Source organism: Condylura cristata, unplaced genomic scaffold (genome assembly GCF_000260355.1).
Source record: "Condylura cristata isolate star-nosed mole 26May11 unplaced genomic scaffold, ConCri1.0 scaffold00001, whole genome shotgun sequence".
In the NCBI taxonomy this organism is placed as follows: Eukaryota; Metazoa; Chordata; class Mammalia; order Eulipotyphla; family Talpidae; genus Condylura; species Condylura cristata.
In genome coordinates, this window is record NW_004567102.1 from 66878394 (window position 1) to 66901804 (window position 23411).

The window sequence follows — 23411 nt, forward strand, 5'->3', positions numbered from 1 at the left end:
GGGTTAATCAATCTGGAATTTCCTTGTCAGCACTAGTGAAGTTAAGATCCTGCTGCCTAAAGGAGGATGGCTTTGCCTGAAATAATCTTTCTTTTCTTGTCCCATCTCTTTCATCATTATAAACACCTTTCATTTTGCATAATTCCTTTTCATGCCTTTCTACTTGCTAGAGGGTTGTTGCCTGATTCATGCACCTAACAGATCTTTAAAATTGACTTGGATGGACTTTCATTTAACACTTTCTAAGTCTACTAGGGTCATGTCAACAGGACTCATGAATCAACCTGAAGGGGCTCCTATAGGCCAAAACTAAAAAAACTTGAATAGTAAGAGAATCCCTGTACTTGATTTAAACACACTAAATATATAACCTCCCAAGCCAGTAATTATTTTAAAAAGAAGATGAAAAACTTGAAATACTCTTATACTTTTAGTTTATTCTGAAAGCTGGTAAGGGAAAAATATTTTTCTTGCGTTTCAAATTTAAAAAATCGGTATTTCATGGTAATGACCCCACATTGATAAGGGAAAGCTATTTTGCACAGAAAAATGCAAACTTAGAAAGTTGAAAGAACAGTAACACTTTTTTTTTTTTTTTTAAAGATTTATTTATTTATTCATACAGAACTGGGGGACAGGCCAGAGTTGCGGAGCGTGAGAGGCTTCACCAGAGACAGAGTGGGGAGCAGAACAGGCAGATCGACGAAGTACACTGCTGAGGGGAGCAGCGGGCGGGTCAGGAGAGGTCTGCCACGCCATGTGGTCACCTCCACATGGCGTGGGGCAGGCGGGAATCGAACTCATGCGGAAGCGGCTTTAGATTCTCAGTGCTGGGCTTTAACCCGCTGCGCCACCAGGGGAGCCAGTAACACTTTTTACATTATTTAAAATTTCAGTTTTGAAAGATGAAGAGAGTTCTCTGGAGGTTAATTGTGCAACCATGTCACTGTAGTTAATACATTTTAACAATAAAATTAGAAAGATAAAATTTTATGTGTATTTTACCACAATTTTTTTAATCCACAATTTTTTTTTAATTTATCACCATTTTACCATTCCCAATGAGGCAACTTATTCAGGAGAACCCCAATAGATATTATCACTGGGAAAATGTAATTTTACAATGGGAAGTTCCACTATCATCTTTACTACAATGAAGTAACTAAATATGTGGCTCCTGATGATGTACTATAAGGTATACAACGTGGCTATAAATACTCTTACCTAAAATGTTTCTAATAACATTTAGAGGTCTCAATTCTACTTTAGAAGACACATACTGTAAGGAAACAATCAGAGAAACCCAAGTGACGATTCTACAAAACATTAGGTTGCAACTTTCGTCTCTCAAGCAGGTTACTGTCAGAAAAAGACAGAAAAGAGATAGGACGAAGCCTACTTTGTGCTATAAGTGACCTATATGACACAACCGTAACAAAAATGCAACCTGTACTACTTGACATTCTAATTTGATAAACTGTAAAGGGTGTATGGGGATGACAGGAGAGACTTTAACATCCGGATATCAGATACCATGATAGAATTACTGGCAATTGATAGGTATATATTAATAGTGGCCCAGTTAAAGGGGAAATGTCTTTTTTTTTTTAACTATCAATAAAGAAAGAAAGATGCTGGGGTGAACATCATGAGTTCCATAATTTAAGCTAGTGGAGAGAAAAAAATGTGTGATTATGAGTTAATGTAATGAAATCACATTATTTGGGCAACAGTCACTGATAGCTACTAAAAACCATCAGGGAAACTTAAAAAAACACCTTCATCACAAAAGATCAACCTTCACCCCAAAAAGTGAGTCAAGCATACAGTGTGCCTACTGAAGAAATGCATAATAAACACCAACTATGAAGGATTTGCCAAGCCACTACCATCAAAAATCAATTTTGAACCCAATTAAGCCTCTAATCTCCTACCAACCTATATGACACAATTGTAACAATCTTTTTTCAGAAAAAAAGAAACACCCATTACAGTGATGCAGTCACAAAATACAGAATGTGGAAAATTCTAAAGGAACAATATGCCACATATGAAGATGTTTGAGAGACATATCAACCAAATAACATGGATCTTATTTGGATAAATTTGACTTAATTTGAACAAATCAAATATACGAACATTTATAAAACAAATCAAAGATAGGAACACTCAATATCTCATATTAAAAACATACGAAATTGGGCCCTCCCTGGTGGCGCAGCAGGTTAAAGCACAGCACTGAGAATCTAAAGCCGCTTCCGCATGAGTTTGATTCCCGCCTGCCCCGGAGGTGACCACATGGCGTGGCAGACCTCTCCTGACCCGCCCGCTGCTCCCCTCAGCAGTGTACTTCGTCGATCTGCCTGTTCTGCTCCCCACTCTGTCTCTGGTGAAGCTTCTCACCGCCCCTGAGCCTCTGGCCTGTACCCCAGTTCTGTATGCACAAATAAATAAATCTTTAAAAAAAAAAAAATACGAAATTGTTTACATGGGACAACAGAACTATGGTTTTCTTATTTGTTTATATATGATTACTCAAACCCTAGAAATGTATTTGTAGGACCAACACTACCAGAATGTCTGTGGCGTTATCACAACACCTGAAGGGGGAGATCCTAACAAACCAATATAATGTTATCTCAATAAATACTTTAAGAAACAAAAATCAGTATGTCCTTTTCCAGGCAGATCAAAAATTCTGGGCAATTATATTCCAGTAATAAAAAAAAAAATCTATCTCATGCAAAATTTACTATCCTCTGTCCAGGTAGTGTTGAAATCAAGGTATAATGACCATTACTATTTATGGGCAATAAAAACTACTACTAAGTACTAGAAATAAATATGTTCAATCATCACACACATGTAAAAAATTATTTTTGATCGTTGTGATATAATGCCTGGGACATGCCTTAAAACAATCCAACATGAGGGCCTCCCTGGTGGCCCAAGGGCTAGAGTCTCAGCACTATCAAACTATTATCAGCCACTGAAGCAGGAGCAGGAGGTGACCGACTTGGCATAGCAGACCTCTCCTACATCACCTACTGCTCCCCTCAGCAGTGTATTTCAGTAGAGCTACCTGTTCTGCTCCCTACTCTGTCTCTGGTGAATCCTCTTACCCTTCCAGCCTGTACCAGTTCTTATACACATAACATTTTAAAAAACTAAAAACAAAAACCAATTTAACAGGAAACAGGGGCTTGGGGTTCATAAATGATGACAAACTTGTCTACAGGTTGATGGGAAAATGGGGGTTTGTTATTCTATATTTTCTATCTCTCTGTGTGCACACAGTTTCATTTTAAAAAGTTAAAGAAATAGAAGGAGGAGACAGAGAATTCCATCACAGCATCTTCAATTAATCACAAATTTTCTTTGCCTACCGCCTAGCATAATAACCCATGACCAAAATAAAATAATGTAAAATCTATCAAAAGATTTACCAAGTGACCAAAAAAAAAAAAAAAAAAGGTCTATACTACAAGTCTCAAAATAAGTGAAAAAATAGAGGAGATCCTGGTGACTAGATAGTGTGGCTCCATATCCAGCTTTTAGAAAGCAAACTAAAATGGGTTTTTTTTTCCTCCCTAAGTGGTGGGGATATGGCTGTTCATTATACTATCTTGTCTATTTGCACAGCTGAAATCTTTCATAGTAAAATTAGAAAGAAAAAAGATTATAAATATACTTCAAGAGAATCACTGCAATACACTGATTTCATCATAAATGATTGCTTTCTGACTTGCCATCTCCCCACTTTTTCCCTTTTACTTCCAATAACCAAGGAAGGGAAGAGGATGGAGTCACTGGCAATACTTGCTTATACAATGGGAAATTTAACCAGCAAAACTGAAATGCTTCCATGCTGTGCTAGAAAAATAAAGAGTAATTTCATTGTAAAATGTCTCACTTTAACTGAAAACCTGGTTTGTGGTCTGTAGAAATTACTAAGGCATCTGTTTTCTCCCTTTCTCTTTTGTAAATGAAGATGAACTAGAAAGTTGTGTAATTTGTATTTGGATGTGATGTTTGTAGAGGATTATTATCTTCCAAACTTCTAAGTGGTTCCATCTGTTTTTATGAGGAATTGGCTTAAGATGATTTCAGAAAATGAAAAACTAAGAAAGAAATCCAATCGTCTTTACAATTAGCCTTAGTATCCTCTGTATATTTTTTAGTATACTCTTTGGGTGGTTTTAAAGGAGAACTATGCCCAAAAACATTAAAAATTGAAACTGGAGCTGGTAAAAATAAGCAAGCAAACAAACCTTTGCATGTAACTATCAACTGACAGGACAGATGAACAAGATAAGTTTGACCAAAGAGATGAAATTAGAAAAATAAAAATTATGGTAATGACATAGGAAAGTGTCTTCAAAATGTAAATTATAAGGAAATATAATGGAGAAAAACAAATAGGACTTACATATTAAACAGAATCAGTAACTGCAAGTTACTAAGCAAAAAACTATGAAAGAAACAAGGGAAATGAACATTTGAACAGTGAATATTAAATGATGCTATTAAAGGTTGGCTGTTAATTTTTTAAGGTATAATGATGGTATTGTGATTCTTTTTCCAAGAGTCTGGTCTTTTAGAGATACATAATGAAATATACAAGATGGAATGATGAAAGGGCTGGGATTTGGTTCCAAATATTCAGGTCAGGATGAAGGGAGTACTGACTGAAGTAAAATAAAGCTAGTCGTGAATTAAATGTCAAAGTTGTGTGTTGGCAATGCATCAGTGGAAACAGGGTTTTATTCAGTTCATTTTTTGTTTAAAAAAAAAAGTAAGCTTTTCAAGTGATTTTACAAATATTTTTAATAATATGCTTAAAGAATTTTTAGATAAAAGAGCCATGTCTGGGCTCTCCCTGGTGGTGCAGCAGTTAAAGCACAGCACTGCAAGCAAGCCACAGTAATTTCACTGCAAGTTCAACCCCTGGCCCAGAGGCGATCTACATGGTGCAGACCTCTCCTGTCTCACCCACTGCTCCCCTCAGCAGTGTACTTTGTCGATCTGCCTGTTCTGCCCACTCTGACTATGGTGAATCCTCTCACAGACCCTGTATGTATAAGGAAATCTTAAAAAAAGAGCCATATCTGATGTGAAAATAAACTTTGCAATAAAAAAAAAAAAGAGCCATATCTAAAGAAGAACGGTGAAATATTTTTGACTTAAGAAAATAGAATAGGGGCCCTCCCCGTTGGCACAATGGGTTAAAGCACAGCACGATGAAGCTATCCGAAGCCACTGCAGCATGAGTTCGATCCCCGGCCAGGGAGGTGACCCACATGGTGTGACAGACCTCTCCTGACCCACTCTCTGCCCCCCTCAGCAGTGTATTTCAGTCAATCTGCCTGTTCTGCTCCCTGTTCTGTCTCTGGTGAATCCTCTCATGCACCCACACCTCTGGCCTGTACCCCAGTTCTTATATGCATAAATAAATAAATCTTAAAAGAAAAGAAAGTAGAAAAATAATAATGGTGAATTCAGAATATTTCTCTGAATGTAGTCACAAAATCCCTCTCCTCTGCAATCACCTCCCAAAAAGTGACTATCAGCTTCTAGCCTGGAGTTTTCAAACACCAGCAAAGTCTCTCCCTGTCAGGGCATCCCATTCTACTCACTACCTGACCCAGCTGTCACAAAGTTCTCATACCAGGAACTTCCCTTTTCTTCTCTTCTCTAAATCTTAAGTCCTACCAATGGGGAAAAAATATATATTTCAAACACAGATCACAGTCCACTGATGAGCTGTGAAATCAAGTGAACTGTGGACTACCATTTATTATCATCATCACTGTTATTATTTAGGGGAAAATAGAGCATACTGCACATAGTAAACCTAAGAACTAATTTATTAAACTTGTTATATATTTATGTGCATACACAAACATATATACACACACACACAGAGGCTTCCATGTTCAATGAAGGGTAAAATAAAAACACAAAATCTATTTCTTAGAGTGGATTTTATCCTAAGAAATTAAAAAGTGCTCAGAAGATGACTCAACAGGTTACCCATCCCATCCCTGCAAGTCTTGACCCTTCAATCATTTCAACGGCTACTACCTCATTTTGCTATAATTTCTCCTAACATCAATATCTCAGGTATCCTTCCATGGGCATGGTGTATCAAATTGTCTATGTTTCCACTCACTTTTGCCGAACAAATATATACTAAGTACATACGATATTCCCCTTAAAATGTAGTGTCTAAAAAATTCCAGTTCAAAGCAGTATACTCTATTAAGAGTCATGTCCTCCACAAAACATCTCAAAGACTTAAAAACTTTCTTTGAAATACCTGTAGAGATTACCCTAAGTCATTTAATGATCCAGAGCTCAAGAACAAGACTATCAGGGGAGAGACTGACATTAATAGGTTATGATGGTAGGTGAAGTCATGGGTGATACAAAATTGACCAAGGCTAAGAATAAAAGACTGAAGACAGAATACTGGGAAACAGGAAAAAAAGAAGGACATGAAAGGCAAAGTATTCTGCAAAGAATATTAGTAAAACATGTCAAAAGAAGTTCTAACATGTCAAAAGACTATTTCTAGACAACATGGTTGGCCAACAATGTCAGAAATAATACATTAAAAAATGCTCAACAGATTTAAAAGCAGGTTCGTCTACTGGAAAAAAAGCAACTTCAGTGCAAATAAAAGAACATAAGTCAAGGTACCTTGTACTAAGGAATAAAAAGACATCTACTACTTTTCAATAAAACCACATATGTACATAGCTTTACTATTTTAGTCTTTCAAGGACTTCATCATTAAGCTGACTTAAATTTTATTTCCAACAAATGTCATATTGTTTATTTCAACTGATTTTGTAGCTAACAAAACTATATAGGCCTTATTAGATTTCTTGAAAAGCTCCCATGCAATCTATAAATCTGATCAATAGTCCTTGTCTGTTATAAAAATCACTAGCAACATATATATACATATACATATATACATATATGTATATGTATATATATATATATATATATATTCAAAGATTTATTCATGTATGCATACAAGAACTGGAGTACAGACCAGAGAGGTACAGGGAGTGAGAGGATTCACCAGAGACAGAGTGGGAAGCAGCACAGACAGACAGAATGACTGAAATACACTGCAGAGGGGAGGAGCAGGTGAGACAGGAGAGGTCTACAGGCCATGTGGGTCAGTTCCCTGGCCAGGTATTAAACTTGTGCTGCAGTAGCTGTGGGTAGCTTCATAGTGATTCACTTTAACATCCCCCACCACCAGGGAGGGCCCACAAAGTATATTTTAAATAGTAGATGACCAAGGTTAAAATTTCACTAGCAAACACCACCAAAGACATCCTTCTACTAATGTTTTTTCACCAATGTTATTATAAAGATGCTATGAAAACTTCCATCAAATATTTTGCCAAAAAGTCTGTGTCTATGTTTTTCTTATAAGGGCACTTTAAATGACATTCTTCATAAACACAATTGATGAGTCCTAGACAACATTGTTTATGCATTAAGACTTATTCCAGGACCCCCTTACAACAGAATCCCTTAAGACAGAATAGACACAATGAGCAACATCACTTACCAGATAACTGATGAACTGAGAATGATACTTGGGGCTAAAACAATTTTCTGTCTACCTACTGCTGCTGGGGAGGGGAGTAGGCCGGGGAGAGGGAGGGAAGGAAATATGGGAAAGGGGATATTATGGGGTAAACTGGTTTGTTAAAATTCCAGTCACTGTGGACCTAGGACAAACTCCCACAAGTCAATACTTTTCAGACAGACCAATGATGGCCAATGTTCAAAAATAGGTCTGGCCCTTCAAGGTACTCACTGAAGATAAGTTTTGATCCTTCAGTGGTACTTTGAAGCTAGGCAACAACAGTCCTTTGTGACTTGTCAACATTCCAGATGGATTCAAGATTCCATTCTAAAAAACAAGGGGGGGGGGGTGGCAAAGGGACAGCAATCAGCAATCTCCACCTTATTTTCTACACACTGTCACTTTCCCCCCACACTTCCACTTTTCCCCCTTGCTCTTTGTAACTAAAGTCAGTAAAAGAACATAGTAGAATCTCATTAACTGCTTCACTTTTCAGAATGAAAACTTACCCATCCACCCACCCCTAAGTGATCAAATGGTAGGTACCTTGGAGCTATATTCAAGATAACAATCTCCAGGAAAATAAATGTGAAGCAGGCAGGAATTTACATATTCTTAGAAATAATATAGTAAAGAATTAAGATGATGGGCTCTGGAACCAGTCCTGAATTCAAATAAAAGTCTGCCATTAATTAGTTGAGTGATAAAGAGTAACTTAAATCTTCTGGTGTCTCAGTTTTCTAATCAAGGAAACCTAGAATAAATAGTGCCTAACATGTAGGATTACTGTAAGGATTAAATGAGTAAAAATATGTAGATATGCCTATAAAACAATGTCTGAATACATGTCAAGTATTCTGAAAATGTTACCTACTATCCTCAATACGTTCTGATTCAGTATGAAATGTCTTTACCAAAATATTAAACTATCTAAATTTTAGTTAAAAATACTAATTAAAATATAAAACAATGTCTCCAATACAGAAATCCTGCCTATTAATTAAAAAAAAAAGCCACTATTATGTGATTGTCAGCTTCTGCCAACATTATATATATGATTTCTAAATTAGTATATGACCAGTTTTTGAGGCACATTTTCCCTCGGCACTGCCAGACAGAAACATACACACAGCAGGTTGCTGTAACTATATAATAACTGTGTAGTCTCGTTAAAATTCAGTCTGCTAAAAAACAAAATGTTTCACTTGGTCCATTTCCAACATATTGCCACTAAACTATACTAAGCAAAAGAGGAAAGGGGGTGGGGGGCGGGCAAGCAATGGTAACAAGAAGAAAAAGGCAAGGGGGAAAATCTTGAAAACTATAGAATAAATATAGGTACAGTAGTAGTCAAAAGAAAAAAATATTTAGGATACCCACAATACCTTGAGAATAGAATTTGAAGATCAGTTCAGATTTAGCCAAGAAATTGTTGGGTTTTTCTAGCAATAAGTAAAGCATTTCCTTAATGCCCATCATGTTTCATCTAGGTGAAACTGTTTTCACTGAACAAAACACTATTCAGATATTTATCTCAATTGCATATGCCATAAATAAAAATTTCTGTAATTCTACAAAATCACTAATTAACATGAACTTTGAAGATTAGAAAGCATATGTCAAAAAGAAAAATCTCACAGCAGGTTAAAACACAGCATTAAGAAGCTAAAGCCACTTCTGCATGAGTTCGATTCCCGCCTGCCCCGGAGGTGACCACATGGCGCAGCAGACCTCTCGTGACCAGCCCGCTGATCCCCTCAGCAGTGTACTTCGTCAATCTGCCTGTTCTGCTCCCCACTCTGTCTCTGGTGAAGCCTCTCACCGCCCCTGAGCCTCTGGCCTGTACCCCAGTTCTGTATGTACAAATAAATAAATCTTAAAAAAAAAAAAAGAAAAGAAAAATCTCATTTACAAATGAAATTATGATATCTAGAAGTTGTTGCAAATTAATTGGAAATGAAGATGAAACAAGACTAGCTGTATGCTAGTAATTACCAAAGCTGGCAACATGAACTCTTTACATGACAGTTCTCTCTACTTCTGAATGTATTTCAGATTTACCATTATAAAAACTTAAACAAAGGTACTTAATATTGCTCTCCCTGGTGGCCCAGTGGGTTAAAGCACAGCACTAAGAAGCTAAAGCCACTTCAGCATAAGTTCAATCCCCGCCACGGAGGTGACCCACATGGCGCGGCAGACCTCTCCTGACCCGCCGTTGCTCCCCTCAGCAGTTGATTTCCATCAGTTGGCCAGTTCTGCTCCCCATTCTGTCTTTGGTGAATCCTCTCACTGCCCCTGCACCTCTGGCCTGTACTCCAGTTCTGCATGCATAAATAAATGTTTTTTTTTTTAAAAAAAGTACTTAATACTTTCCCTGTAACTTACAATGGTACAACCTTTCACCAAAAAACATTTCCATAATCAGATATAGTAAAAACATGGTTAAAAAAATCTAACAAGAACAACAAAATAGGTCCTTAAAGAACAGCAATATCCTTCATGGTTATCATGTTACTTGTGCCGCAAGTAACATACAGATCACAAATCAACAGACTGCTCTGGAATCACCCATCAGTCATTGCATTTAACTTGCAGCACGAGGATGAAAGTGAAATGGCCTCAATTAAGAGAAAGGTTGGAGTCACATCTGTGCTACATGTGCTGCCCAAATCTACGGCTCGCCACTGCAGAGCTGCAAAAGTTAAGAATATCTTCAACATACCTTTATTTTTCTGTTTTTGGGTGGGGGAGGACGAATGCATTCATGTTCCCATATGTGTGTAATTTAAAACAGACAATCTTGGCATTAAGGAAATTAAGACAGAGGCTTTACTGATGTTGATTTTAATGGCCAAAATCCAAAAGCAGTTCTGGTTACAAGCTCATGGATAAACTCTTGATTTCTTTGTCAGTGGACAGACCCAACTCATTAGTTGGCACTCTAACCTTTCCCATATACAATTTTGATTTATCTTATTAAAAGAAAAGAAAGCTTTCCCTTTTTTCCCCTAAGAGAAATGACTTAAAGAAAACAACTGCAAAATGATTCATTTAGCAACTTTTCTACTAGTCTAAAAGTAATTGTTAAACAGAGTACTGGGGGAAAATAAGACTATCATAATAAAAATGGCTGAATATGCCCAACTGCCTTGCATATGGCTACTGCACCATATTTGCCTTTTAAATGCTTGTGAAGGCATTTGGCACCATTTTCCGACAATCCCATAGGGCTCTACTTCCTTGTTTTCTCAATAGTATTTCAACATGTTGACACATTTATTGAACTATTTTTGGAAGACCTAACTCTGTCTACCTTCAGGGTTCAAGATATAAATATCTAAAAGCTACAGGACAGCCCTCAGCTACAAAACTTGGCAGGCTTCCTGAGTTCTCCAAGAAAACTTCAATTGGCAAGTCCATTAACAGCAAAAGAACACACTGCAAAGGGAAGAACTCTGGACAGGCTGAACAACTTGGCTGTGCCTGGAGCACCAACTCCCTGAATGACTGGGTACATTTTAACCTCTTCCTGACTCACTTTTCTTACCTGTCAGTCCTCTGGTACAAAATTGTTTTAAAAATCATAAGAGATTTTTTTTCTGCAGATTTGAAAAGAATGACAAAAAATAAACTTTACAAATAAGGCAGTATATTTTTTTTAAAAAAAGAAAACTTAAATGCCTAGGCTACTCAACATGCATGGTTTTCAGTTGTTACCTATGAGGAGAAAGAAGTATGTGAAAGCATCTTGATTAAAGAAAATTTATTTTAAAGTGACCTTTAGAGATGTTTCTTAATTTTTAGTATTCACCAACCTGCATTAAAGTTTTTACAAAATGCAAACAGCCACTACATTTATGTAATACCCATGTTTAAATTAAGTCACACACAAAAAATGGCCAACTTTAGCCTTATGCTAAGCAGTATCAATGAAATCAGCCTTTAAGTTCTTATGTATCTTTTGATGCATATTAACATATATTTAACTGTTCAAAGATTCACTGGGTACCACCTCAAGTCAATTTAATAAACCAACACACTTTGGGAAAATACGATCCTGATCTATTGCCTGCACCACATTCTGAATTAATAAATATAACATAATTTTTTTTATTTTTAAAATACTGAACAATTTAACCAATCACTTATACCTATGAGCGTTGGGATTTTCTTAAATATTCCTCAGTCCTCACAGCCACTGTCTTATTCAGGAACTCCATTTTTGTTTATCTTTCCCCAAAACTCATTCACATAAATCCCTAACTTGTGCATCTTCATATTAATGTAAATTCTACTGTTTATGCCCTATAAATGAACTATTTTACCCCAGAAATATTTAACAGATGTACATGAGTCGAACGTGTCCTCTAATCATCCAATCCTTACTCAAACTTATGTGTACCAAGCATGTGTTGTCAGTCTAATGACAGACAAATCAAATATTCAGTAAACTCTAAAATAAGTTCCATCTCTGATACATACTCAACAAATTCATTTTCACTGAGTGTTTTTAAACCCAGAGCAACGAAAAAAGACTTGGAAGTTTGTGTACTGAACTAATCCTTGAAACAGTATAGGAAAAATATGTAACACACAGGCTGAGCTTTTCCTATGAAGTACCTCTGAAAATGACCTATCAGTCATTGCTTCAGTCTAACTAAATGGTGGTTCAATTGCCTAAATTTTCTGTCTCTCTATATAACTAAAATTCAGCTCAGCATATTGCATGAAAAAAAAAAAAAACAACTATAGTTTTATTATGGTACAGTCCTTACTAATGGGAGTACCATGGTAATCATGGGAATTATTTTTTAAGATAAATTTATTTATGCATACAGAGCTGGGGCACAGGACAGAGATATACAGGAGCGGTGAGAGGATTCACCAGAGAAAGAGTGGGGAGGAGAACAGGCAGATTTGATGAAGCACAGGGGAGCTGAGGGGAGCAGCGGGCGGGTCAGGTCTGCCTCACCATGTGGGTCATCTCAGGGGCGGGGACTGAACTCTGCTGAAGTGGCTTTAGCTTCCCAGTGCTGTGCTTTAAACTCACTGCGCCACCAGGGAGGGCCCGGGAATTACATTTTTATCAGTTTAAAACCCTAAATCCAATGGAATAAACATGAGTTAATTTCTGATCCCTCCCCAAAACCACACTAAAATGATAGTAAGAATTAAAAAAGGAGGGGGAAATACACACACACACAAATCAGGAGGACACAGGCCAGCAGATGAGATATATCTACAGAACTTTAAATGATGGAAAATATATGAACATAACTGTCTTAACAGAGCAAAGAAACCAAAATCAGAACTACTATTTTGGTGAGCACTTATAAGAAACGATCAGATTGCTAGAGAATCCCTAAGAGCCTTAGAAATTCAAAATTTCAGATCCCTCTGAGGGCTGAGATGAGAAAGCGATAACAGGGAAGTGTTGGAAATAAGTACCAAAAACTGTCAAGCCCTTTCTACATACAAGCACATACTCATATATCCTCTCCAAAACTCGCAGCAAGGAGACAGGGGGTTCCAACTAGGGAACTTAAAGAAGGTTTGGGGTAAGAGGGTAATGTGATATAGAGAAAACAGGGAGGCTAATGACTCAGTCAACAGATATTTACTGAATGCCAACCCTGTGTCACTGTTATAGCCAACAGAAATATGGAGTAAACAATATAGGGAAAAATATTTGCCTGCATCCAATTCAGATTGCTGAGAGGGGAACAATCAAGAAACAAGTAAAACATGTGCTATATCAGAATACAATATATATATTAAGGAAAAGAAGAAAAGATAAGATAGGGACTTAGGGCATGCTATGGCAACAGGGTTAGTTTCAAGTAAATAATCCTGAAAAATGAAGATCTGACGGAGTTAAGGAATAAGTCATGCAGGTATCTGAGAGATGATCATTCCTAAGGAAAACAACCTCAGAGGCAGGTGTGGGATAGCACATACACAAAAATAAAAAGGACATTATCAGAGAAAATTCAGTGACCAAAGAATAGGTTGGAAAATAGGGGGGAAAAGATTCCACAGAGAGGTTAAAAGAAAACTGAAATTTCCCCCAAAAGTGGAACAAGAGGACAAAGTGGTAGTGTCAGAGAGAAAAGTAACAAAACCAAATTTAGAAAACTAAATTTTGTAAATTTAGAAAATTCAATATCCAAATAAAAGGAATTCCAGAAATAACAGAGAATACAGAAGGAGAAATCATGATAGCAGAGTATCTCAGAAAGACAAGTTTCTAAGCTGAAAGGAGCCCACAAAGAACCTCAAAAAATGAGTGAAAAAATTCCCATACCAAGGAATTTCAAAAGAACTAAGTTCAAAGAGAAAATCTTGAGAAGTTCTAATAAGAACAAATCAGGCACATACAAAGAAACAGAAATTAGAATTGCATCAGACTTCTCAATAACAGCACAGGGATGCTAGAGCATAAAAGCTGGAATACCTCCCAATTCAAAGAGAAAGTGATCATTAACATAGACTTCTATACCTAGCCAAACTATAAACACAATAACATTGAGAATGTAAAAAGGCACTTTAAAAAAGTGAACAAAGTTGCTTTAACACATGCAAGTCCTCAAGAAATTCGCCTTCCATTTGTACTTTATTGGAAAACTACGAGAGGTTGTACTCATGTACAATAAGCATCAAGGGAGAGACATGGAACTTGAGGACACGGAAGCACAGGAAAAGAAGCAAAGCAAAGTCGGAGAATACAGCTGCACAGATGTTCTATAAATAAAACCAGTTTAGGAGAATATGAGACCCAAGAAGAATGTCTCAAAGAAATAAAGAAAATTATTTTCAATATAATGTTCAACATAAAGGCTATTTAAGGGTGGGTACAAGAAAACTATGCAAATAAAAAAAATACAACAACTAACAAAAAAGATATAAAAGAAAATAAATGCAATCAAAGCATCTCACATGGTTTAGCTGTTGCACGTATGTTTGCAGAATGAGAGAAGAATGTGTGTCTGTATATGGGAAGAAGGTATTAAAAAAAGGAGATAACTCCAACCTTGGAACTCAATAGGTATTATTTGAATGGAAAATGAGAAAAAGAACACTGCATTTAAAAAAAAACAAACAGATAATAAAGTCAAAAGGAATGAAAGTGGTTACCTATGGACGTAAAACTCTGTTATAGAGCTAGGGCCGGGTCCTCTGCTTTTCTTTAAAATCCATACAGCAAAATCCATACATTCAAAATGACATACAAGTGCCCCCAAGGAATGCCATTTGTATGGTAAATGAAATAGCAAAAATTGTAAATGCACTGAAACACAACTGCGGGGGTGGGGATATCATATTTTGATGACATTTATACTCTGGTACATTTTTCTTAAGTTGAAGCAGCAGATTGGAAATACTACACTAAAGTGTAAAAACCAGATGAAGGGTACTCCCAATTCCAGCCTGATTTGAAAGCCACACAACTAAAACTAAAAACAGTATTCAGTCAGCTTCATAAGTCTACCTTTACAAAAGAAATTAAGAGAAAAAAAAACAGTAAAGTAAGTTTAAGTTTACCTTTTATAAGTTAGAAACTGTCAATGACAACAATTTCCTAAACCCTTTAAGTTCTACAGAGTAATTACATCAAGTGATTAAAAGCACAAACAGATCCTCCCTGGCAGAGGAAACAGAAGTTTTAACAACATGTAAGTCAAGTGCCCTTGAGCAAATTATTCTGTTTTTTAAGCCTCAATTCTGTATCTATAAAATGAGCTGCATACCAGTAATTTCAAGGTGTTACTGTAAGAACAAGGAATATCCCCAGCTGTATAGTGCTGTTTGCTGCTGATCAACTGTGATCCAAAACTGTTATTTTCTTCCTGTTGTTTGTTATCCATTTCTTGGCCTCACTGGTTACTTATGATGGAACCTAGACCAAAGCTGGTCTACTAGCACTTTTAAAATGCACTTGTGGGGGCCTCCCTGATGGCACAGGGGCTAAGTCTCAGCACTATGACGTTATCCATCTGCAGCCACTGCAGGCATAGCCACTGCAGATGAGTTCGATCTCCAGCCAGGGAGCCAACCCAAATGGCACAGCAGACCTCTCAGTCTCACCTGCTGCTCCCGTCAGCAGTGTATTTTAGTCAATCTGCCTGTCTGCTCCCCACTCTGTCTCTGGTGAATCTTATCACCCTTGCCTCCCAATAGCCTACATATATTTCTTGTATGCATAAATAAAATAAACCTTTAAAAAAATAAAAGTGCAGTTGTCCAGAATAGGTTAACAAAAAAACAAAGCAGTTAATGTAAGAGCACCTGATGCCCAGACAGGACTGAACAAAGCAAGCAAGAAGCAACAAACAGAAGTCTAAAACTATAGAGAATCTTACCCAAAGCAGAAAGGGAGGGAGGCATTAAGTTACCCCAAGTCTAGATCCAACTACCAGGAAAATATAGAGGACAGAGGGACAGGTTAACTATATCACAGGGTTGAAAGCAGCAAAATTCATATTGTAGTAAAGTATACAGAAATAATCAAATTTCTTTAACAAATAAATTACAAAAAAAATAAAGAGATGGGGAAGCTTTCTTTAAGTAATAATGCTCTCCAAAGGGGATTACAACATGGTGGTGATGACATGAAAAGGGAAAAAAGAAACAAAACACCACATTCTGAAAATACGAGCTCAGAAAGCAGGTTCTGTAAGCAACTGTCTCAGTGACATTCTGTAGGCATGTCACTGAGGTCCTTCTGCAACTAGCCTTTTATGCCTGCTACACCTGGGGCACTGAATCTCTTCTGGGCCACAACTAATTACAACAAAACCCCTTTCCCATAAAAAGATGTATTCACACCATGTTCACAAGAATTGACCTGTGTCTGAGGAAGTATTCTAAAGCATATGGCCCTCAAAGTTGACATCTATATCTACAGTAGCGGAAAATAATGGAGTCTCAGCTCTTCCACTTCGCGGTGTGACCTGGATATGCTTATTAATTTCTCTGAGCGTCAGCTTCTTCAGGTACAAAACAGTAAGATAACTTTATTGGGATGTTTTCATCAGGGTTAAGTATTATTAAATGAAAGTATGTATATAAATGATGTAATAAATAAATGCCTGGGGAGATGCCTGAGTGGGTACTCAGTAAAAAGTATTCTCCTTAAATGGAAAAAAAGATATAAAGGGGAACTATAACTTACTCATGTTTAAAAAAGCCAATCAAAATGTAAGTTTAGGATTTCACTAAACTGTCTCAAAAATTTATATTTGAGATGAGTATCAATTTGAGACCGATAATTGGTTATTTGATGATATCTAGGAATGTTTATTGTGATAATGATATTCCAGTTATGTGAATAAAAGATTTCTTATCTTCTAGAGATACACAATGAGATAGTAAATGATGAAATGAAAAGACTGAATAGTATACAAATAAGGTATAGGGATGGGCTGGTGGGGTAAAACACTAGGATTTGAGAAATGAGCCATCTGTTTATGCGCAATGAGGCAGGAAGTCTAAGAGGAAACTAGAGAGCATATTTTCATAGCTTACTGCATGCTGGGCTCCATAAACTATGCCTGAGGGTGACCCAGAGGCCAGTATTCACAAAGGGAGCTCAGAAGTGACTGCTGGTTCTAACTGGATGTCTTCTATAAGGCCAGAATTAGTAAAATGGTGCAAATTCAACAGTCTGAGGGAACCAGATATTTAATCCGAATGAAAAAGTCTAGAGGTCAGACAAAAGGAAAATGGAGGGTCTTTAACAAAATAGGAAGAAGAAGACATCTCCAAAACGGAGCAGAAACTACTAGATTTTAACTGATGGTTGTTCCAAATACCAACCCTGTGCCAGTATTGCCAAGATCTCTCAATTTTTCCAGAAAAGTCTAAATAGGTATTTATGTGAAACCTCCCAGTATCTTAAGGTTCCATACTAATTTAAAATACGTTGTTGGGGGAAAAACATGTCTGTAGGTCTAACTCAAGTTCAAAAAAGATATACTAGACCTATGAAAATCTTATTTTAATGCCACATGCAGAGGCTTAAACAATTTGCATAAAAAATACTAATAACAGCCTCTTTCAGCAAGTTTATGAAGTTACAGAGAAAGGGAGTTAGAATATAGAACACACATACAAACAGTGCACTCAGAATCAGATATCTCTAGTAATGTAATAAAAAAGACTACATTCTCCTTGTGTTACTGAAATTAGACCCAAACAGCTTTGCATGGTGATGCTTTCTGGTACCTTACCAAATTGGCAGATAGTTTGTTAGACTAAGTTTCCTAAAAATTAAAAAAAAAAAAAGTCTACACATTCTGTACTGAAATTGTTAAAAAGTGGTTTTAACCTACAATCCATCATAAGAAATTAGTTTCATATCAAACAGTGTACTTCCACTGTACAGATAATTATACCTGACCACTGCAATTAAATTGCAAACAAACCATTAGGTCTTTTCTTAACCTAACAATTTTCACAGACATTATGTGAAGCATTTTATAAGCACAAGCCTATTTAATCCTCATATAACTATGAGGTTATAACTGAGGAAACTGAGGCTTAGAGAAATAATTTATCTACAATTACACTGGCATTCAGTGGCAACCTAACTAGAACAAATAATGTAGACTTTTTACTGATCCCTTCTAATATTTACATCAAATAAGATCTGTGACATACATTAAATTGAGGTCAGAGGTGAGAATATGAGCAGCCAATATAATCAGAATTCAGTTTAAGTGTGATAATTGGATAAAATGGAACAACTGAAAGAATTCAATTGAATGGAAATAAGCACAATGGGAGAGGAGGGGTCTCAAGTGAAAAACAGGGTAACATTAAAAAAAGGGGAAATAGTATCTCAATAAATTCCTTAACATCAAAATAAAAACTGAACTTGACATCAGATTTTTCCTTCCCAAATCCCTTTCAAAATCTGTTCCCAAAAATCTCTCATATTTCTATTTTAAAAATAACTAAGAATATGAAATTAGTCCAATTTCAAGAAAAACCATAGTAGTACAAATGTGCTCACAGTTTATATGAGGTCTACCCCTATGCTAAGACATAAGGAGTAAGACATCACTTTAAAAATGAGAAAACCTGATTTGGTGATGGAAAGCCCAGGGGTATTACAACTGAGATGGAAAAAGTCACAAAATGATGTAAATATAAACTACTACATATATATTTATTTATTTATTTATGAGAAAAATCACTAAAGTGTTCATTAAAATACTTACCCTAAATACTATACTATCCTAGACATGAAAAAACACACATCTAGAACCAGACAACCACAAAACAAGGGGAAACAATATCCACAAGAAAAGAAAATCCACTGTCCAAAGCATTACTTACACAGTATTTCCACATGGAAATAGTACCAACTTTCAAAGCATTTCTACTAAAAGCAACTCCAATGTACTATATAAATGTTCAACAACTATTTCACCAAATGCATGAATTACAAACAATGGTATAGGTTATTTCCCTTTCTCACACGTGCATAACACACACTCTCTCTCTCCCTCTCTCCCACAAAACACACATGCCAGCACACATTTTAGAGGAAAAAAACTAATAAAACCATCTATTATCACTATCAGAAAGCAAATGCTTTCTTTCCTTTTTTGCTAACCTGTAACTTCTAAATAACTATACTAATATTCGTCAAAGCCATTCCCCTACAGTTAGTGACACCAGGCACTGACTGTCTGGCTTAGATTTTAGTCCGGGGTACCCCTGCCCAGTCAGAGAATGACAACAATTTTTTGAATATCAAGTTGCTGGTTTGTGCCAAAACATGGCATTCCCACAGGGTGCTCTGACTGGAATCTGTGGGGGAATCATACACAAATCCTGTATTAACTCAGGCCTTCCAAAGGGACTGGAAATATTTATATGTTGAGGGGAGGGGATAAGGGTTGAGAATAGATCTGCTGACTGCTAAAGGTCCAAGCCCTAAGAGTCCCAGATTCTATAAAGGGCAGTAAATTAGGGTTTTGGCGTGTATTTGCTGACTGCTGAAGCCAGCATAAACATTTACTTGAGGCTTTTAAATCTGTAAGGGCATCCAGTGGTTAGGTACAGTAATTCTCAATCTGAAAAAACAAACAAGGCTACTGGAAATGTCTCCAAATAAAGGTGGAGGTAGGCACATTTCCTTTGTTTTCACTAAGTTAACAATACAGATTTTAGAAATGCAAATGTTTACTCTCAGCAGTTTGATCCCTATAAACTATTTTATCACCTTATAAAAATACTAGCAATTCACACATTTCAAAAATGTCCACACTTTTCAAAAATCTGGGGACAGCTTTTAAACAGTCTATTTCAGTTCAAAAAAGCTTAGAAAATGACCCATACTTTCCCTTTGAAACAGAAACAAAGTGAAATCGTTAAAAACGTTTAGTATTCTGCAATATAAAATACAAACCTCACATTCCTAAATAAAATGGAAAAGACAGAATCTTTGTAGTTCTCCAGCCACACAGTAATATAAGAGTGGTGATTCAAAGCAAAACCCAATGTTAAACATAACTATACAATATTACTAATTACAGAGTAATTTTACCAATAAATATTTTGGTTGAGGACTGCTTTGTCATCTTTGCAAGTATTTTTAGTTGAAAGCAAATGATTGGGTAGTACATGTGGACATGGTTATGATTTCTAAATATCTATTTTTAAAGTCTGGGGACTGGATAGGTTTTCCAAACTCAATTATCTATAACTGGTAATTTTAAAAGGGGAAACCACAAGAAGCATAGGAACTGTCTCACCAATGAGATCAACACAAAGCTAGCTGGAAACCTCCAAGTGCTCACAAATCTAATAATGAGTCTAAATAGTCACTAAGGCCTATGCACAAGACAACTACTGAAAGCTACCTCTTCAGCTATAGAAAAAGATATCTGATTTTCTTTCTTTTGGTTTTAAAGATTTATTTATTTATGCATACAAGAACTGAGGTACAGGCCAGAGATGCAGGCGGTAAGAGGATTCATCAGAGACAGAACAGGCGGACTGACTGAAACACGCTGCTGAGGTGAGCAGTGGTGAGGCAGGAGAGGTCTGCTGAGCCATGTGGGTCACTTCTCTGAACAGGGATTGAACTGGTGCTGCAGTGGTTCCCTAAGGAGAGCTTCATAATGCTGTGCTTTAAACCCTTTAACCCCACTATCTGAATTTCTTTGTTTTATACTTGCATAGCTATTTTCTGGTGGGCCTCTCCTCCTATATCTGCAAATTTGCATATTTCTACTGGAATTAAGTTTCATATCTATATATGTACACACACACCATACTGTATATATGGTCAGCTGAAATACTCCAGTAGCAGCTTGAATTTTTTGGAATTCTACCCAAAAAATAAGGAAGACAGGATTAAATGAGCCCTAAATCCAAACCATTTTTCCAAGCTATTATCACTTGTACAGTTCTCCAAAAATCTCCATGGAGTAGATATGTGAAGTTCCTTAGTGGTTCTCAAACTAAATCACAGGACTGAACGCTCCTGACATGGCCTACCTCTTTAAAAGGTGTATCGGCCTGATGGATGTATCTGGTTGGCCCTTAGCACAATCCAAGATTGCATTGCAATGCAGCCCCATCGGCAGCTGCAGCAGCAATCCAGTGATTTCTCACCGCAAAGAGCCTGCAAACAGAAACTGAATAAGGATTAAGTACTAGTCCTTTCCCAGTAAAACCTGTTCAAAAGCTGAGAGTTCTAAATTCCGGATCCTGCAGCCAAGAAACTTACTCAGTTTCCCTCAAGTACTAAAAGCCAAGGAGATATGTGATAGGACATGAACTAAAACACTATAGAAATAATGGATTCTAGTGAGAAACATAAAGAGGGGATTGGAGAAGGAAAAATTTGTAAATCACTGAAGAAAGGCTTAAAATGATACTAACAAGGACAAGATGCCGACACACACAAGCCATTTCAGATGCAAGAAGTTCAAGAAAGTGTGAAAAAGATGTGATTCCTAAAAGAGAAAATATATCACAGCTCCTCTAGGTTCCAGCCTCCCTCCCATCCACCCATTGCTCTTAAAAAACGGACAGCGGTTGCAGTGATGGGGAATTCAACTTGAGGTGTTCCAGGTCCGTAGGGAGAGCTCGACAGAGACCCCCTTCCCAAAACAACAGTCTAGACGAGAACTATTTTAACCTCATTTAAAAAAAAAAAAAAACCTTGACCGCAGAGGAAGTTAGTGTGATCTTGGGAAGAACAGAGCACGGCGTCCCCCCGCAGACATCGCAGCTGCTGGGGCACAGTCTCAGGGGCTTTGGACTCCAATTCCAACCCTGCTCACTCTCTTTTCTGCTCACTCCCAGTCTAAAAAGTTCCCAACCCAACCCTCTCACTCCAGTGCCAGAGGAGAAAATCGAGCCCCCGCGCAGGGAGGGCACGGGGTCCGGAATTTTAAGGACCGCAGCGCAAAACGCGCGCGCCTCTCAGCCTCCGCCGGGGTCGCCGGCGTCTTCCGGGACCTCGCGGGCTGCAGGCGAGGACCCGCGCGCCACCCTCGCCCAGCTCCCCACAGTGCCCACACGCGCGGCCGGCCCGGGGAGCCGAGGCGCCCCGGCCCTCGTTTCCTCTCCCAAAACCATCCTCCCGGAGGGCAGCGCCGCAGCCGCGTACCGGGAGCCCCAGCGCACTTCGCGCGGCGCCGAAGGCGGGCGACTGCCCCACACAGCTGCGGGCTCGCGCGCCGCTTCGCCTGCCCGGGATGGAACCGGATCGCTCACGCAGCCGCTCCTCGGGGGCCTGAGCCCCAACCACGCTGAAGAGGCCGGCGCAGACCTCCCCGTGCCCCCAATCTCCCGGCTCCGACGAGATGCGGCCCTGGCCCGCGAGGAGGGGAAGGGAGACCGCAGTGGAGCCGGGATGTCGGGGTCCAGTCGGGAGGGAAAGGGTCGGGGAGAGACGGAGAGGCCAGAAGGAGCAGGGAAAAACCCAAATTCGGCCGCCCTCCCCCACCACTCAGATCGTCCCGCCACCGTTTCCTGCCCCGGATCAGCTTCCCAGCTGCAGTCAGAGGAAAAATCCGCGCCACCGCTGCAGCTCCGCAGGGACTAGCAGCTCGGCCCACGGTTCCCCCCTCCCCGGGTCCGCCATTCCTCGGGTCCTTACCCGGACGCCGCACCCCAGGAGCACGTTTGCCGCGGGGACCCGTCCCGCTTCAGCCCCAGCAGCCGGGGCGCCGTGCCGCCTCCTCCCTCCGCTAGGTTTCAAATTGAAATTCCCTGGCTGGGTCGTCAGACGCCTCCGCGCGCCAGCCCCGCCCCCGGGCGGCGGAAGCCCCTCCCGCGCCCCCTCCCGACGCGCCCCCAGCGCGGAAACCCCCGGCCTCGCCACGCCCCTATGATCGCGCCACGCCCCCGCGCCGGCGGGGGCGGCCCCTCGCGCGGGATTTGCCACGCGCGGTCCCCCTGTACTCGGGACTGGGAAGGTGTGTAGCCCTAGCTGATGTCTGCTGATACTTGTGTGTGCGCGCGGCTTTCCAACCCGTGCATCTCTACCTGCAAGCCCCTTTTTTAGTCATTTCTAAAAAATTAACCGACCAAGTCTTTGTTGAGCACCTGTTTGGTGGCAGACACAAAACCAAGACTTGGAGACCAGTAGAAAGAAAACGGTGCCCCTTCTCAGTCTAGAATGAAGTGCGTTCACAGAGGGCCTTGAAAAGACCATTATTCTTGGTGGAACTGGTACCCGTGGAGGAGGGAACCTTACAATAAATCCAGAATGAAGAGGATCTCCAGGCAGAGACTTGGAAACTGGGAGAGCAGAGTGGGAGGTGAC

The 23411-nt window shown here is 38.7% G+C and overlaps 1 protein-coding gene across 1 annotated transcript in view; it reads right to left on the reverse strand.

Moving 5' to 3' along the window:
• The window catches only part of EPB41L2 (erythrocyte membrane protein band 4.1-like 2), a 193053-nt gene extending 170231 nt beyond the window's left edge, over positions 1 to 22822 (reverse strand). The window contains exon 1 of the mRNA XM_012721882.1: positions 22743 to 22822. The gene's annotated coding sequence lies outside the window, so the exon portion shown is untranslated. The remainder of the gene's footprint in view (positions 1 to 22742) is intronic.
• Between the last annotated feature and the right edge of the window lie 589 nt (positions 22823 to 23411).